The following is a 17,821-nucleotide window of genomic DNA, read 5'->3' as shown; positions in this document are numbered from 1 at the left end:
GAAACCTCCATGTGTTTGCGGGATTTTTCGTTTTCTTTGCGTAATTTCTTTCTAGTTTCATTCCTTTGTGGTCTGAGAAACTGGTTGGTACAATTTCAATCTTTTGGAATTTACTGAGGCTCTTTTTGTGGCCTAGTTTATGATCTATTCTTGAAAATGTTCCATGTGTACTTGAGAAGAATGTGTATCCTGCTGCTTTTGGGTGTAGAGTTCTGTAGATGTCCATTAGGTCCATCTGTTCTAGTGTGTTGTTCAGTGCCTCTGTCTCTTTACTTATTTTCTGTCTGGTTGATCTGTCCTTTGGAGTGAGTAGTGTGTTGAGGTCTCCTAAAATGAATGCATTACATTCTATTTCCCCCTTTAATTCTGTTAGTATTTGTTTCACATATTTAAGTGCTCCTGTTTTGGGTGCATAGATATTTATAATGGTTATATCCTCTTGTTGGACTGACCCCCTTATCATTATGTAATATCCTTCTTTGTCTCTTGTTACTTCCTTTGTGTTGAAGTCTATTTTGTCTGATACTAGTACTGCAACTCCTGCTTTTTTCTCCTGATTATTTGCATGAAATATCTTTTTCCATCCCTTCACTTTTAGTCTGTGTATGTCTTTGGGTTTGAAGTGTGTCTCTTTTAGGCAGCATATAGATGGGCCTTGTTCTTTTATCTATTCTGTAACTCTGTGTCTTTTGATTGGTACATTCATTCCATTTACATTTAGGGTGATTATCGATAGATATGCACTTATTGCCATTACAGGCTTTGGTTTTATGGTTACCAAAAGCTCAAGGGCAGCTTCCTTCCTATGTGACTGTGTCTTAACTTGCTTATTATGCTATTTCAAACACAATCTAAAGGTTCTTTTCTTTTTCCCCTTCTTCTGCCTCCCCCATTCTTTACATATTAGGTGTCATATTGTGTACTCTGTGTGTCCCTTGACTGACTGTGTGGGTAGTTGATTTAATTTTGTGTTTGCTTAGTGTTGGATTGCAGCTTTGCTCCTTTACTCTTCTCTGCAAGGTCTTCTCTTTTCCCCAGATGTAGGCTATCTGTTCTGCAGTCTTCTGGTAACTCTTCAGGATTGGTTGTATTTGCTATATTTTTGTGTTATATGCAGTTTTGGGAGGAGGTTTCTGCTTCACTTCTTGTGCCGCCATCTTTTTCCCCTGTCGACCATGTGTCATTTTGCACAAAGTTCCATGTTATTTTGGCTTTGTTCATGTGTCTTTTACTTGTTAGAATGCCTGGCAGTGTGCTTAGGTGTTAGGTACTCCTTCCTTTTTTTTTTGACAATGCAAAGAAATGGAAGCGATTACATTTTTACTTATGATTATAACTAATATTTATTTTTTACATATTTTTTCTTTAAAATAAATATTGTGCCAGACATGATTGTACACATTTTATGTATCCTATTTGGTCTCAGTGGCTGGGCTTTGACAGGGACTGTGGTTACCCCTTTGCAAGGACGCAGGAGCTGCGGGGCTGGGGTCCCCTCTCCTTGCAGGCCACAGAGCTCACCTGTGCCCTCAGGTTCCTGGGCACCCAGGTTTCTGCTTCCTCTGGGAATTGTACCTGTGACTTCATTCTTCATTCTGCTTATTCAATTGCGTGGAATCTTTAAAAGAAAAATGTGCTGTTTGCATCCATTTTTATAATCAGAATTAGGGTTGGCAATGCTTGAACAGAGGCTTTAGTGACCTCCCTGTGTTGTGTCACCATCACACATCCCATTCCAGAGCATGTCATTGCCTGAAAGGGAACCGCAAACCCGTGCACAGTCACCCCCGACACCTCCCTCCACCTGCACGTGGCCCCACCAGTCTGGATCTGTCAGGATTTTCCAGTTTTTACCCTTCATGCACATGGACCTGTGCAGCATGTTTCTGCTTCGCTGAGTGCCCTCGGAGCTTCCTCAGCATGGGTGCATGTGTCCATCACCCCTGTCTCCTAGGCCATATCCTATGTGTCCGTTCACTCGTCAGCAGGCATCTGGGCTGCTTCAACCTTTTGTTAACTGAACATCTGTGTGATGTCTTCTCGGAACGGGCTTTCGGCTCCCTCTGGCACATTGCGACTATTCCTAGGCTCTGTGTGATTCCTCTGGGGCACATCCTTTGCTTTCCTTCTCTAGGAACATGAACAGGAACGTAAACCCAAAATTGTGGGACTACTGAGCTGACAGAGAGACGAGACTGGCAGACACCAGCGGCTGGTGGACGGCCAGCTGCAGACCCAGGTGACCCGGCCTCATGCCTGTCAGTCACAGTGGTTTGAGGTCTGGGGGGTTGGCAGAGGAGATACTTGTCACCAAGTGGATGGGGGCTTGCTCTCCACTTTGTCTTCACGCCTGTGTGTGGGGCCATCGAAAGCACAGGTGGGGGGACACACATGGTCCCCTGGGGACAGTGAGTCTGGCAGGTGCCAGGCTGTGTGAGGGGCCCCCATGCTTCCCCATCAGCTGCATGCCTGGAGGTGAGGGGCCCTGTGAGGCAAGGTGCCACATATGAGGCCATCCTGGAGACACACCCCAGGCCCCTGGGTGACTGGGCCGCTGTGAGCCTCGGGTTGGGCTGCCCTGGAAGTGTGGGTGCAGTGAGGGAGCCCCAGCCTCCCAGCTCCTGGCTACATCCCCGCCCTGCCTGGGGGCTCCTGTGGGCCTCTTCAGGGACCTGTATTCTGCTTGTTCCTCTCCTTTGTCCATGTCACACTTTTCTGTGTGTCCCTGGAGCGTTTGGTTCAAGGCACAGTTTTCTGTTATTTGTGTTAATTGGGAGAAAAGTGTCACTCTTACAGCATTAACAATTGGATGCCCAGACCCCAGCCTCCCTCTACCCCCCCCTCCCCGTGGCTCCTTGTCCCCCACCCATCCAGGCAGTGAGGTCAGAGTGTCACCCACAGCCAGCTCTGGGCTTTGGGCCCAGTTGGTGCTGGCAGCTATTGCTGGCCACTGTCTGGCCTCACATTACTGCCTCTTTGGTCCTGACTGTCCGTTCAAGGGCCCCTGGTCCTGTGTTTCTTCATGGGGGTCTTGCAACATCCCCCAGCCATGATGGGCCCCTGCATGTGGGCTCTGCTGGGAGGGAAATAGCTGCACCCCGAGCTCCTCCTGTGGCGTTTGGGGGCTTTGTCTTCTGGCCCTTTCACACATGGCATCCTGTCAGCGTTGTAGATAGATGGAGTCTTGTGCCCTCTGAAGGCAGCTGGGGGTCACAAGGTTTCTCATGCCTCCTGTGTGTCTTTGTGGCCCATCTGTCCAGGTGCTGACCTGGGTGGTCCTTGCGCTGGTCGGTAGCCAGTGGCCATGCCTTCACGGAAGGTAGAGGACTGTTGGGTATTGGAGCTCTCCAACCAGCTGCGGAACCCCACCTGTGGGGCTGGGTGTTGGCCTTCCCTGCAGGGTCTCTGAGGAGAGGGCCTGGGTGCTGTACTGGCCACTTTTGTTGGCCAGGTCCCCACCCCACACCCCTCCCTGTCCCGTGGACCCTGGGGGTGTGCATCATTTCTGCCCCTGGGCCGCCTCCTCCTACCCTCTGAGCTGGACCGAGCAGCACCCAGGGAGGTGTGTCCAGCAGTCAGTCTATTTTGCTTCATTAATTTTCTCTTCCCCTGTTTCTTCTCCTAGTTTATAAATTGGTATTTTCACTATTGTTTAGTCATGTTTCAGGAAGGAGGGATGATAAAATGGAGTCATATGTTTGCATGTGCCTGGTGTGTGCGCACGTGTGTGAACTCTCGGCAGCCCACGTGCCCTCCTGAGGGTACCTTGCTGGGCCCTATCCGCCCTCATGTCCCTATTGCGGGGTCACTGGCCTGCGTCTCTGGTCACTGAGGCTCAGTGTCTTTGCCCAGTTACTGTCTCGTCTTCACATCTCTGCTGTTGTCACGTTCCCTTTTCTCTGTGGATGAGGCCCTTGAGCCCTGCCACCCTCCTCGGGCGTGACTGTGTCCCCGTGTTTCTGCTGGGTTCTCAGTCCCATCCATCTGGAGCCCAGCTGCTGCCAGGGGCCGGGAGGGGGTGCCAGCTCGACACCCACCCCTTTTCCCCAGGGGTGTGCCCTCTGCGCCTGCTGCTGCCTTTGTCCCTGTGGGAAGCGCGGCCCATCCTCAGGCAGTGTGCAGCCTCGTCCCCCAGGTCACAGTGTCTCTGGGCGCGAGTCTTCTCACTAGTCAGTCTGTTTGTTCCCGTGACAATGTAAGTCTTGACATGAAAGATAATTTGAGCTTTTGGGAGCTTGAAGTTTAGGTTGATGTGACTCCTGATTTTTGAGGAAAGTGGGTTTACTGGATGCATCTGAAGAGAACAGTAAATGTTGAAGCATGCTGTAAGTCTGGGGAAAGGAAAGCCAAATACCTCTAAAAACCGAAATCAGTCAAAGGGAGAAATAAAGTTTAAAATCCATTTATTGCTTACAAACTGCACTCCAGGGCCTTCTGTCTTTCTTGCTCCAGTAGAAGTAAAAATGGCCCTCCCCTCACTTCTCAGGTACAGATAAGCCCTCTGTTGCCCAGGTAATTACCCATGGGTATGGAGATGAACTTTTCTCTTCCCTTGAGGAATGATGCAAATGCACTAAAGCCATACTTCTCTCCACCCTTGAGCACCTGTTGATATGCAGATGTACTAAAGCCAGGTGATATTCTGGAAATATTGCAATTTTACCTACACATGCATTGAACTCTTCTTTCCTTCCTTCCTGTCTTCCTCCCCCTCCTTCTCCCTTCCTTCCTCTTTTCCTTCCTTTCCTCCCACCTGCCTGCCTGCCTGCCTTAGGACAGTTGGGCCAGACCCTGTTGTCAGGGCTGGTCACAGCAGCAACCAGAGACCCTGCCCTCAGGGAGCTCCTTCCCTGTGGGGACAGGTCCCCAGCATCCTGTTCTGGAAGGGTAAGTAAATGCACGGTCAGGGAGACATGGGGAGCCTTGGAAGCAAGTCGGGTGGAGAAACCAGGGAGCCCCACAGTGGAGCAGGGTGCCCAGCCGAGGCCCTGGCCTGTGTGGCTGGTCAGGGAGGCCACGTGGCCTGTATGGCTAGTCAAGGGAAGACACCTGAGCCTGGGAAACAGAGAGTGAGGGGAGATGTGGTCTGCCTGCAGCTCAGCTCCAGGAAAGTTGTGATCAGGCTCCAAGGAGCCTGTCCCTGCAGCCTGGGTTGAGTGTCAGCCTCAGTGAGTACAGCACAGGTGTGGGGGTTGCTGCTCTGGGGCCGTGAGCTCCAATAGAGCACACCCTTCTCCTCCTTGGGGCTGCAGGAAGCCGTATGCAGGAGCCAGTGCATATGGAGGGAGATGAGGGGATGGGGAGAGGTGGCGTGAATGTGCCCAGCCCAGCGAGGTTTCATGGGGGCAGTGATGAGGTAATAAGCAGAGATGCTTACCAAGACATGTCCTGTTTGATTTCCCTGCAGGAGAGCCTGTGTTTGCACGCAGAGTTAGAAGAGAACCACCTGCACCAATTAGCAGAGTTGATGTCCTCCCTGGAAGTGCAGCAGGCGACAGATGTCGAGGGGACCCAGGCATCAGGTAGTGAGCAGCCTGTGGGGTTCTCGGAGAAGCCGGGCCCAGGTATGTTTCTGTCACTGCTGCCAAGGCCACAGGCGCCCGGCTGGTGGGGAGCGTTTGTGGGAGGGTGGGCACCCTGGCCGTGACAGCCTCCGACGTGAGTCACATGGACACGCTGGCCCTCGACTCTAGCGCCAGTACTGGAGGCCTCCGGTGTTCTCACGCTGGGGTCTCAGGGCAAGCAGAGGGTGTTGGGTGCATTAGGAGAGGGCCTGACTGGGTGCAGTGCTTGGAGATGGGCAGGCCTGGACTGATTCCAGGAAGGGGTTGGGCAGCCAGGTGCTTGCTGCTCCAGCTCTGCCCGCCTGCAGTGGAGTGAAGCCGAGGGTAGAGGGGCCAGGTGGAGGGCTGCTCAAGGGCATTGTGGGGCCGGGGGGGCCAGGGTGCTCTAGCTGAATCCCTGCCCTGGCTGTGGTTCCCTCAGGGCTGGGCAGGGCAGCTGAGGAGCAGCCCTTGAGAGCCAGCCGCTGAGCACCTCTTCCAAGGCTCAGCTCCTTCTCACGCCCAGAAAGGTGATGGGTCTGGCCAGGGCAGCTCAGGGGGACCTGGGTCCCCCATGGCTGATAAGTCATCTGGTACCTGGACTGAAGGGTCAGGGCTTATGGCCAGGTGTGGGCGGCTCAGGCTGCCGTGTGGTCTGGGTCTGAGGCAGATGGAGGTCAGTGTCCTCCTTGTGCAGCCCATGGGTGTCCCCAGGGTCATGCTGACTGTCCTCCTGCCTTCTCGTCCCCTCAGAGAGCTTACATAGGTGCCGCTCCGGAGTGCACGGGACATGGCCTCAGAGGTGCAGACAGAGGTGGTGGCCAGCGTCCTGGGTTTGGAAGCTGAGCACAGGGTTAAACTCTCACTTCTTGAGACAGAGCTCATCTACAGACAGAAAGTAGGAATTTACATGGGAGGTTGCGGCGTGAAATTGCCTCAGAGGGAACTTAGGGGAAGTAAGTTGTGACCCCTCCCAGCAGGACAGCGCTGAGCTGCTTAGGCTCTGTGTGGATGCGGCCTGTACCAGCCGTGGTTGGACAGGTCCACTGAGACCTGGCTGCCCATCCCCCGCTGGCCTGTTGGGGTGTTGGCTTATCACCTTCCTCAGACTCAGGACTGGACTCCACCCAAGCCAGGGCCTGAGTTTTGATCTGGTTGCTACTTCCACCTGCTGCCAGGGGTAAGGGACTGGCCTTGTGCCCTCCAGGGCGCCAGGAAGAGAGGTGGCCACCTGCAGGGGTCCTGCTGACTATGGGTCTTGCAGCCCAGAGGGTGCTGCAGTTGAGCGGTGAGGTCTCCATGTGCCGACAGGGACACCATGATGTGCCCTCCACTCCGTCACCGGCGGGCCTGCCACTCCCAGCATGGGGTATGCAGCACTGTTCAGGGAATAGAGTTGGCAGGCCTGGAACTCAGCTCTCGGACATCCCCAGGAAGCTCTTCTTGGATTTTCATTCTCCATCCAGTTTCCTTGGAAGATATTTCCTGCAAGCGGGGCCGATGCTGTCTGTACACCCAGCACCGGTGAGGGCCTGGGGCGCATGGGGCGGGAGGGCTCTGCGGCGCCCATGGGGCAGCAGGCGCTGGGGGAGTCTGCCTCCTGCCCGTGGGAACTGGTGCACATGGCTGAAGGGCAGACTTCTTGTACGTGGCGCACATGGCTGAAGGGCAGGTGCTTGTACGTGGGCCTGTGTTTCCTGGCCACCACTTTACCTCCCTAGATCCGTTGCTGCAGGTGGGTGGGGAGTTCCTCACCCACTCCCCTGTCAGTTTTTGCCTGTTATGAAGCTCTGTTACATATCTATCCACTGGGATCATACGCCTTCCTGAAAGATGCACCCTTGTATCATACTGAGATGCCTTTTCTCTCCTATAGTGGTGTTAGTGTTGGAATCCACCTTCTCTTAGGTCAGTGTAGTCATTCTAGCCTTGTTTGCATTTCTTCTGAACGATGTCCCTTTATTCTGTCCATTTTACTTTTACTCTATTGAGAGTAATTCCCTGAAGTTAGTGGCAGGCCCCATGAGTTTACCCACACTTTGGAGGCCCGCTGCCAGTCCTGGGGCCCAGGTTCCCACACTTCTGTCTGACGTGTTCCCTCCCCCAACTTTCAGACTCAGTAGCTCACAGAACCCAGGCACACAGTTTACTAGTGCCAGTTTATCATAAGGGATGCAAACAGGAACACCCAGATGGAAGGGGCATACAGGGCGAGGTGTGCAGTGGCACACAACTTCCATGCCCTCTGGACACACACCCTGAAGTGCTCCAGATCCCAGCATGTAGGTTCTTATGGAGCCTCCCCTATGTAGGCATGGTTGCTTAACCACTAGCCATTGGTGATTGAGCTCAACCTCTAGCTCCTCTTGTCCTGAGAGTTCCCACCCTCTGGTCCCACGTTGGTCTTTCTGGGGACCAGCCCCACCCCAAGGCCCTCCAGGGGTCTCCAGCCACCCACTGTCTCATGAGCACACAGAAGACACTCATCACTCCAGAGAGGCCACGAGTTTTAGCAGCTGTCTGTCATGAACTGGGAACAGAGACCAGACACCTCATTCCTGTTAGATTGCACATATGGGCAGCATATATATGGTGGGTACTTTTTTCTGCCATCTTGACAAAGTCTACCTTTTAATTCGAGTGCTTGGTCTGATAACATCCCATGTCGTGGACATGCTCAGACTGACGTCTCCCAGTTTACTGTGAGTTTACTACGTGGTGCATCTGTGTTTCTTTGTTCCTTTATTCTTTCTCCCTCTCTTCCTTCTTCCTTGCCTTTTGGATGACTGGAATATTTTAGAATGGAGTTAACAGGCCTGTTGCCATCTAAGTTACACCCTTTGCAGTGTGTTTCTAATGGCTGCTCTAGGGACGGGACTGTGTGCTCTTCTGGTCTGAGGCTGATCACCATGCCAGTTCACATGGAGCCCAAGGGCCTTGTACTTTAAAATAGATACACCATGAACTATATAAAACAAAAATGGAAAACTCAACCAAAACCAAACACAGACACTAACGGGAGGGGAAGGAGGTTCTGAAAGGGGAGCAGGTAGACTGAGTGGTTGGGGAGCCGGTGCTGAGGGCGGTTCTAGAACAGGCTGTCCCTGCAGGGCTGCAGGGTCCTGAGTCGGCTCTGGGTCTCCGCAGAGGCTGGTGCAGGAGGAGCTCTCCTAAAGGGATGTGGGCTCATGATCCAATCCTGGGTCCCAAGCCGAGGCAATGACTGGAGAAGTCCTGGCTCTCCCTGCAGGGTGCACGGTCCTCAGGAAAAGGAAAAGAAGGGACACACACTCCATAGTCCAAGCAGGTTTATTGCTAAACCTGAGAGGGAACCCTCTGTTCTGGTGAGCAGAACAAAGAAAGCGTCTCTTACAGGCTAAGAGGCTTTTTACGGCCGGTTTTTTGGGCTTTTGAGGGGAAGGATCAGGGAAAAGGTGGGCCTGTGGCTTGCTGACGTGTCCTCTGGATAATACTTGTAGCCTAAGATGTAACCTAGTCTCTCTGGGATGGCGGGTCGCTTATTCAAAAAGGTGGTACTCCAGTCCTCCGGTCCAGGCTCTATCATTTCTGGCTCTAAAGGGGTATAGGGAGACGGGTCACCATTCTTTTCTTGGATATTTCCTGCTGAGGAGGGGGGGCGGTGAAGGGGGTTTTCTGCTATTTTGAAAACCCAATTGGAGGTGTTGTCGAATAGTTGCCCTGAAGATAGCTGCCATTCCATCCTTTAAAAATCTTTGGAATAAGTTAATTTAGCAGGGAAGGAAAAGAAGGAGGAGGGTGATAAAGGCTAATGGGGCCAGGAGAGCTAGAAGATAACTGAGGGTTGTAGAAGCTGAGAGTGTAAGATTTGGACTCAGGCTGGGGAGAGAAGGGTTAGAGCATGGCTGCTGAGAAGGTCGGAGAGGTATCCCTCTTTCCCCAGGCATCTAAGGAGGGAGACTGTGGGGGTATAGAATTTTTTGAGGGGCTGCAAAGCAAGAGGTCGTCGACATACTGGAGCAGGTGGCTAGGGGAGAGGACGAGGAATTGGAGGTCCTCTTGCAGTGCTTGGCTGAAGACAGGGTCTTGTCCCGAAATCCCTGGGGAAGAACTGTCCAGTGAGTTGTTGGCTCAACAGATATGGGGTCTGTCCAGGTGAAGGCAAAAAGTTGTTATCAGGGCTGAGGGGAATGGTAAAGAAGGTGTCTCTGAGGTCTAGGACAGTGAGTCCTGAGTACTGGCGGGTATGGGAGAGGAGGGTGTAAGGGTTGGGGACTACTGGGTGGGTGGGAACAACAGCTTCGTGAATCTTTTGGAGGTCTTGGACTAATGGGAAGGAGCCAGCAGGTTTTTTTACAGGAAGGATGGGACTATTGTTGGGGGAAGTGGGTAGGGATGAGGATCTGGGCCTTAAGAAGGCAATTGACGGTGGGCTGGAGGCCAGGATGGCCGTCAGGGCTCATGGAGTATTGGTTAACTGTGAGCTCCAGTAGGATCTCTCGGGGCTGTTTTGAAGGGTTGGTGGTGTGAGGCTCTAGAAGGGTTTTTCGTGTCCCAAACAATAGGGTCAACTTGTTATTTAGTAAGCTGTACCTCCTTAAGGGGTATGACTGGGAGAATGAGGGAGGGTTCCCAGGGAAGTGAGGGGAGGTGTAAGGACACCCCCATGTGGTGGAGAATATCTCCTCCCAGAAGGTGCTGGGGCAGTGGGGCATTACCGGAAAGGATGCGTGAAAGTAAGGGCCCACGGAACAATATAAAGGAGGGATTTGGGCTGGTGTTTCTATTAAGACTTTCATCCCAGCAACCCAGATAGAGGAGGGGAGCAGAGGTCCCAAGTATTGAGTAGGCACAGAGGGGCTGGCCTCTCGACCAGGACAGAAACCTGAATTCCTGCCACCACCATTGTTACCCGGGATCCGCTGGTGTCGTTGTGGAGGGGGCCTTGGGATCCAGGCTGCGTCAATCTGTCGCTGAAGACAAGGCCGTGAGGACTGCCAGGTCCTCTCTAGATGTGTCCGGTTGCCTAGAGGGGAGAGAACTCAAGGGAGGGGCTGACTTCCCTAGACGGCAATCCACTCTCCAGTGACCTCACTGTGCAGACACGGCTTTGTAGGAGGCCTGGGATGGGGCAAGCTCCTGCCCCGGGGCCGACTGCCACAGTGGAAACAGTTGCCAGGCTGGTGTGGGGTGGAGCCCTTTGCAGGCTTGTCAGCGGGAGGTCAAACTAGAGAGGCCAGGATCTGATACTCGGCTTTAGCCTGTTTTTCTTTCTGAGTTTTTTGTTCTTCATCCCAATTGTTGAAAACTAAACCCAAGGCCTACAAGCTCTTTCTGGGGTGTTTGGGGTCCATTTTCTAATTTTTGGATCTTTTTACGAATATCTGGCTGAGACTGGGAAATGAAGTGTAAGTGTAGGAGAATAAGGCCCTCAGGGGGTTAGGGCTGGTGTGTGTGCACCTCTGAAAGGCGGTTCATAAAGAGGGCTGGGTTTTCATCTGCCCCCTGGGTCATTTCCCTGAGGCGCTCCTGGTTGACCTGTTTACTTTCATTTCTTTCCATCCCCGCCAGGAGGCAAGTGATCATGTGATCACGACCTCCCCTCCCAGGGCCCCCAAGTGGGTGTCCACTTGGGCTTTGGGTCTCGGTCCCGGGGACCGCTTGGGCTGCCGGAGCGTGATCAGCAGGGTGCTGGCGCTGTGACTCGTCAGCCTGGTTTTTGGCCGCACGCCAAACGCGTTCCCTCTTGTCATCTGTGAGGGTCCCCATGCACACAGAGGGGTCACTGCAGACCACCTCCTAGGAGGTCACCGGGTGTGCAGAGCTGTAAATGCCTGGAGCTCCTGCTTTCACATGTCGCTCATGTGCAGACTCAGCAATGGCAGCACAAAGTGGAGGGCTGGGGGGCCCCAGAGTGCAAATGAAATGGGCCTGGGTCTGCTTGGGGACTGGGGTCACCTCCCCTCCTGTCTGTTCCCAGTTCCCCATGGCGCTGGCAGATGCAGTCCCCACAGACACACACACCTCTAGGGGCTCTGCCAGGCTCACACTCAGGTCCAAGGGGCTTGTCTCAGGGTGTAGGGGTGGCAGCAGGACGGCCCCAGGGTTCCCTCCTCCTGGTTCTCATCATGTGCCGTCCCCCTCACTCCCCTGGAGGGCGGGTGCAGTTTGTGGCTGGGTCTAAGGAACAGCAAATGGCAAATGGGGGGGTGTCACTTCCAAGACTGGCTATAAGACACCTAGCTTCTGCTGGACCCCTCTCTTCTGCGTTCTCTCTATCTCTGTCTCTCAGAACAGCACTTTCTGTGGCTCCAGGAGCCACCTTGTCCATGTTTCACTCACATGTCCTAATGTCCAGGGCACCCCTGAGGCCTCCCCACCCAGCCAGGGCAGTGACTCAGATGCACGTCCAAATGAGGGCCCCATGGTTCCCACCAGAGCGTCTTGTCCTGGGTCCAGGGCTCTGCCATGTCCTGCAGTACCCAGGTCTCCAGCAGCCCTGGGGAGGCTGCTCTCCACTCAGGACATGGACACAGTGGGACATGGAGCACCCTGGGGAAGGTCCCAGCTGTGCAGCCACCTGGGCCCCGGGGAGCCCCACCATCAGCCTGGCATGCCTCCCCCGCCACGGCTACGTGCATCCCCAGGGCTCCCACGCATCTAGCATGTGTCCAGCTGCCAACTGCTCTGGCGACCCCAAGTCTCCTGAGCTCAGTGACCACCCCCACTCCAGCCAGGTGGGCTGCAGGGTGTGGGCCGGTGGGTTGGACATTTGGGGCCAAGACAGTCACTTTCCAAAGAATCTCTCTGTCTGCTGTTTTTAAAAATTAATCCCCAACTTAATGCTGTGCCAAAGAAGCATACTTTGGGGTGGCATATTCTGCTCTCCTTCCCATGGATGTACCCCAGTTTGCTACCCCATTCATCTACTGAAGAACATTCTGATATCTGTAAGTTTGTAGGCATTATAATAGAGCTACTGTGTAAAATTGCATGGTGGTTTTTGTTGGGACATAGGTTTTCTAAGCAGTTGTCTAAATACTGGAGCAGCAATTTTGGATCCTAAGGTGAGACTTATTTTTTTTAATGGTAAAATATTTTTTAGTGGTTCTTTTTTGTTTTATGGATTTTTAAAATATCTTGAGTACAAATTCTTTATCAAATATGTATTTTGCAAATATTTTCTCCCAGTTTCTGTCTTGTCTTTGGGTCCTCTGAACAACGTTTTTAGAGTAGAAAATTATAATTCTATATAACCCACATGATTAATTATTTTTCTTTTGTGTTTAGGCTTTTGGTGTTGTGTGTTAAAAGTCAACAGCAAGATTGTGTAGATTTTCTTGCTCTTATCTAGAGTTTTTGTAATTTTGCATTTAAAATTTGTCCATGGACAGTTCTGAGTGAATTTTTGCGTGAGTTGTATAGCTTGTGTCTACCTTCATTTCATTCCGTATGGTCTCTAACGAACTGTTTGGAGAAGACACGGAAAATTCGTGCCCATTGCGGTTTGAATTTCCAAAGTTTTGTGGTTCATCAGTTTAGCCTCGAGGGGGCGCCACCTTTCCCGGGCTGTGAGCGCGCCTATGCTCTTTGTGGACCCGCGAGGCGCATGCGCATTCGGGCCGCGGGACTTTCCTCTTCGCGCTGACGGAAGCCGGGATTCCTCCGGGGGCCGCCGCGGGTCGCGTCCGCAGTGATGGCTCGGTTTCCTTGGGAACCGCGGAACGGAAACGTGAGGAGAGGCTCCCCGTACGCCGCCTGACGAGCGCTCCCTTCCAGGGGCCGGGGGAGGAAGGGCCTGCGGCGGGGAACGGGGTCTTCGCGGAGTCTGGGGGCGCAGTGGGCGCAGGTGAGTTCGGGTCGCGGGTGCGGCGGGCGGTGCGCGGGACTAGTTCGGGGTGCTGCCAGGCCGGGGCGGGTGTGTGGCGCCCAGTGCGTCCCCGCAAGCCTGTGTCTCTGCGCCGCGCGCCCCTGGCCCCGGGCCCCGGTGGATGGGCCGCATCTGCGGGACGCCCTCCAGCTCCAGGCGTCCTTTCTGACGAGTCTCTGAGACGGGAGTGGGGTCAGGGGACTTGTCTGCTGAGGCGGCCCGCTTACCGGGGGTGCAGCCCTTGCTGTGCGTCGAGTGCACAGGGAGGTTTCCTGGGAACGGTCCCCCGGGGTGGCGGCCGCCTAGGAGGCCCCCGGGGCGCAGCACGGCGCTGACACAGCCCGGCTCCCCCAGGGCGGCCCCCACCCGCGGCCTGCGCCCGGGCCTCGTGAGCCGGCTCCTTGGGCAGAGCGGGTTTGGGGGGCGGAGGGCGCCCGGTGTCCTGTTTCCGCACCCGCGTCTGCTCTCCCGCCACGCGGCATCTCAGTGTACTGGGCGGTCAGGGTGCGACGCCCCGGCTCTGCTCTCCCAGGACGGCTGTGGGGATTAGACCCTGTGAGGTTCCATCCAGACTGCGGGGTATTTGCTGTGCTTCTGTGAGGAGTGCGACAGACTTTCGGTGCGGGTCACACGGAGTCTGCACGGTGCTGTGGGCGGAGGGGACTTGTAATAACCTAACTCTTCCCGTCCACGTCCGCAGCGTCCACAGTTTTCAGAGCTCAGGCCTCCGGCCTCCTTCGTTAAGCTTGTTCTTAGGTACTTGTAACTCCAGGGGAAAATTCTGGGGCAAAGTACATTTAAACCGAAATCAGTCGAAGGGAGAAATAAGTGGGAGAAAGCAGTTTATTACTTACTAGCAGCCATACACTTCTGCTCACTAGTGTCTCTCACAACCTGGCTGCAGAAGAAGGGGCCCTGCTGAACGTCTCCAGTCCAGATATGCCCTCCCTCACCCCTGTAATTACCTGTTGATATAGAGATGAACTACTTCTCTCCACCCCTTGGAAACACCTGCTGATAAGGTGATGCACTGAGGCCAGGCAAGAGATTCTGGAAATACTGCAGTTTTACCCACAGTACGTTATATTTTATGATGCAGTTTTAAAGGGCATTGCTTTCTTAATCTCTCTGATGGTTGGTTATTAGTGAATACAAGCAACCTACTTTTGTATGTTGGTTTAGTCTCTTACAAGTTTATTGAATTCATTTTTAGTTCTAACAAGGTCTTTGGTGGAGTGGCGTGGGAAACTGGAATTCTAAAATCCCACTGTTTGTACGGCAGGTCATCCCAAGGCCAAGTGGCTGCAGGGGATCCTCCCATGTGCCTTCTAGTGACCCCTGGACCACTGCAAGGTGAGTAGCGCACCCTTCGGGTGAACTGGAAGTGGAGGCGTGGCCCCTGTTGACGCAGTGTGATGTCTGCTCTGCTTTTCTCATGGTTGTTTTGCAAAGTAATTTACTTTCCAGCAATTTCAAGAATACAGAAAACTTGCAGTGTCAGTACAAATTCTCTTTATACTGAATTCGAATTCCCCAGCATCTCATCTCACTTTACTGTAGTTGCCACTTCACACAAAATGCTGGAGCGTCTACCCCAAACAGGGACACATTCCCAGGGAACTACCACCTGACACCAAATGAAGGAAGCATTAGGGTCTCCGCATGATGATCCAGTCACAGACCCACCGCAGCTGTCACCACCCGCCCCAGCTGTGTGCACACGTCTTTCTGTCCTGATGCAGTTTCCTTTTTCTGGGACTGTTTCTGAGACTTTCCCTCAGTTGAGCTCTCCAAGACTTCACATAAATGGGATCACATAGAATTTGTCCTTCTTTGAGAGGGGCATTTCACTGAGCATAATGGCTTTGGGGTCCATCTGTGCAGCAGGTGCCAGGACTCCCTTATTCACTCCACTGTGTAGAGACCACATTTTGTTCATCCGTTTGTCTGTGGACACCTGGATCGTCTCCACCTTTTGGCTGTTGTGAATCATGCAGCTGTGAACATGGGTGTGCAAAAAAGTCCCTGCTTTTGTGTCACTTGGGCAAATGCCCTGAAATTGAATTGCTAATCATGTTAATTCTATGTTCGAGTTTCTGGGGACCCCCCACTGTTTTCAAAGCAGCTTAGGACCATTTTTCTTTATTTCTGTATTTGGCAGAATAATGCAGTTTATGGGTCAACACTGTCTTGTTCATCCATTTACATCTTGATTGACATTTGAGTTGTTTCTACCTTTTTGCTGTGGTGAGCAATGCTGCCAAGAACTCATGGGCCAGTTTCTGTTTGAACAACATTTTGATTTCTTTTGGGTATTTATCTAGAGTGGGTGTTTACCCAGAATTAGGTAATTCTATTATATATTATGAGGAAATGCCAAGCTGTTGTACACAGGTTGCACATTTTACATTTCCACAAGCAAAGATTACGGGCTCCAATTCCTCTACATCCTTGGCAACATGTGATTTTGAATTTTCCTGAGTATGGCCATTGATGCATGCATGCAGGGGAGCCATTGTGGTTTAATTTGCATTTCCATTATGACTAATGCTGTGTGATGCCTGGTCATGTGCTTGTTGATTGTTTGTGTGTCTTACCTGGAATCTTTTGTCCACTTTAAAAATTTGGGTGTTGTCTTGTTGCCCTGTATGAGTTTGTGGTGTTTTCTGGATAACAGGCTCTTGTCAGATATACAATGTGCAGATATTTTCTTCCATTCTGTGGCTGTTTTTCACTTCCTGGTTGGTGACTTTTAATGCAGAAAAGTTTTTAATTTGGGAGAACTCTAATTTATGCTTTCTTCTGTTGCTTGTCCTTTGGTGTCAGATCTGAGAAACCATGGCTAAATCCAAAGTCATGAACGTTTATCCTCATGTTTTCTTCTAGAGTCTAATTTTACCTATTACATGTAAGCCCTTTACCTTGAGTTTATTTTTGTATCTGGTATCTATTAAGGGTCCAGTTTCATTTCTCTGCACGTGGACAGCCATTTGCCCAGCACCATTTGCTGAAAAGACCATTCTTTCCCTAATTTAATGTTGTCCACCCTTGTCAGAAAGTAAATGATTGTAGATGGTTGGGGTAATTTCTGGGCTTTCCTCTCAGTTCTGTTGATCTGTACATACAGTTGACCTTTGAACAACATGGGGGTTTGTGTGGCTGACATCCCACAGAGTCAGAATCCACATAAAACATCTGACTACCCCAAAGCTTAAGTTAGCCTAAATCTGGTCGTCTATTTTGACTGAAAGCCTTACCAATAATATAAACAGTCAATTAACACACATTTTGTACATTGTATATATTTTGTGCTGTATTCTAACAGTAAGGTAAGCTAGAAAAAAGCAAATGTTTCAAATTTTCGTAAGTCTTTAAACATTTTTTCAAAATATTTGTGGAAAAAGTCTTCTCAAGTGGACCTGGGCCGTTCACACCCCTGCTGTCCAAGGGCCACCTGTGTGCCTTTATGCCAGTGTCACAGTGTTTTGTTTACTGTTACTTTGTACTAAGATTTGATTTTGGGAGGCATGAGACTTCAGCTTTGATTTTCTATTTCAAGATTGTTTTCAAGGGCTCTTTGGGGCCCCTTGAAATTCCATGTGTCAGGATCGGCTGGCGCATTAAAGCCTGTGTGAAATTTCAAAGGAATCATGTTGACTCTGTAGGCGGAATTTTTGCCATTGCCCCTTAACAGTATTTAAGTCTTTCCATCAATATGGGTAGACTTTACATTTATTTAGCTCTTCTTTAGTTTTTAAATCACCAATGTTTTATAATTTTCAACGTACAAGACTTGCACCTTGAATATCTCTAATCCTAAGTATTTCATTAATCTTGACATTATTTAATATGGAATTAAAAAATTCCTTTTGAGATTATTCATTGCTCATGTATACAAAAAAACATGTTTGTGTCCTGGTGTGTTCTCTTTTAACTTCACTCAGTTAGATTACTAGCTTAAATTTTGGAATTTAACAGTTCAAAGCTTTGGGATTTAAGAATTTAGATATTTAGGATTAGAATGTTAATTACTAGAATTTAAGAAATAGAGGTTTGAAAACCAGTGAGGAGTAGTTTGTCTTAGGGATTTGGTTTCAAATCAGGGGATAGGAATGAGAGGAGGGGTTAATGAGGGTACTGGTCAGGGTTAGAGTTACAGTACAGGTTAGGATGCAGGTATGGTTTACGGTTAGGGTTATCGATTAGGATTGGAGTGGGGATTAGGGATTTAGGGATTTAGGGTTTTAGGTATAGGGTTGTTAGGGTTAGGATTAGGGGGGTAGGTTTAGGGTTATTAGGAACCAGGTCTAATGTTAGGGTGAGGGCGAGATTGAAGTTCAGGGTTACGGTGAGGTGTGGGTGACGATGATGATGCTGAGGGGTTGGGTTCAGGGTCCGGTGTTACGGTAAGGGTTAGGTTTCTGGTAGG

General features: G+C 51.3%; 1 long non-coding RNA gene across 1 annotated transcript in view; it reads left to right on the top strand.

The window, feature by feature from the left end:
- Positions 1-17,821, top strand: part of LOC118911093 (uncharacterized) — a 43,339-nt gene that overhangs the window by 7,902 nt on the left and 17,616 nt on the right. The window contains exons 3-5 of the long non-coding RNA XR_008993598.1: positions 4,775-4,887; positions 5,408-5,564; positions 14,675-14,745. This is a non-coding gene — a long non-coding RNA (uncharacterized LOC118911093). The remainder of the gene's footprint in view (positions 1-4,774; positions 4,888-5,407; positions 5,565-14,674; positions 14,746-17,821) is intronic.

The sequence above is a fragment of the Manis pentadactyla genome, chromosome 14 (genome assembly GCF_030020395.1).
Source record: "Manis pentadactyla isolate mManPen7 chromosome 14, mManPen7.hap1, whole genome shotgun sequence".
Lineage (NCBI taxonomy): Eukaryota > Metazoa > Chordata > Mammalia > Pholidota > Manidae > Manis > Manis pentadactyla.
The sequence above is the reverse complement of the archived record's forward strand: the minus strand, read 5'-3'. Positions and strand labels throughout refer to the sequence as shown.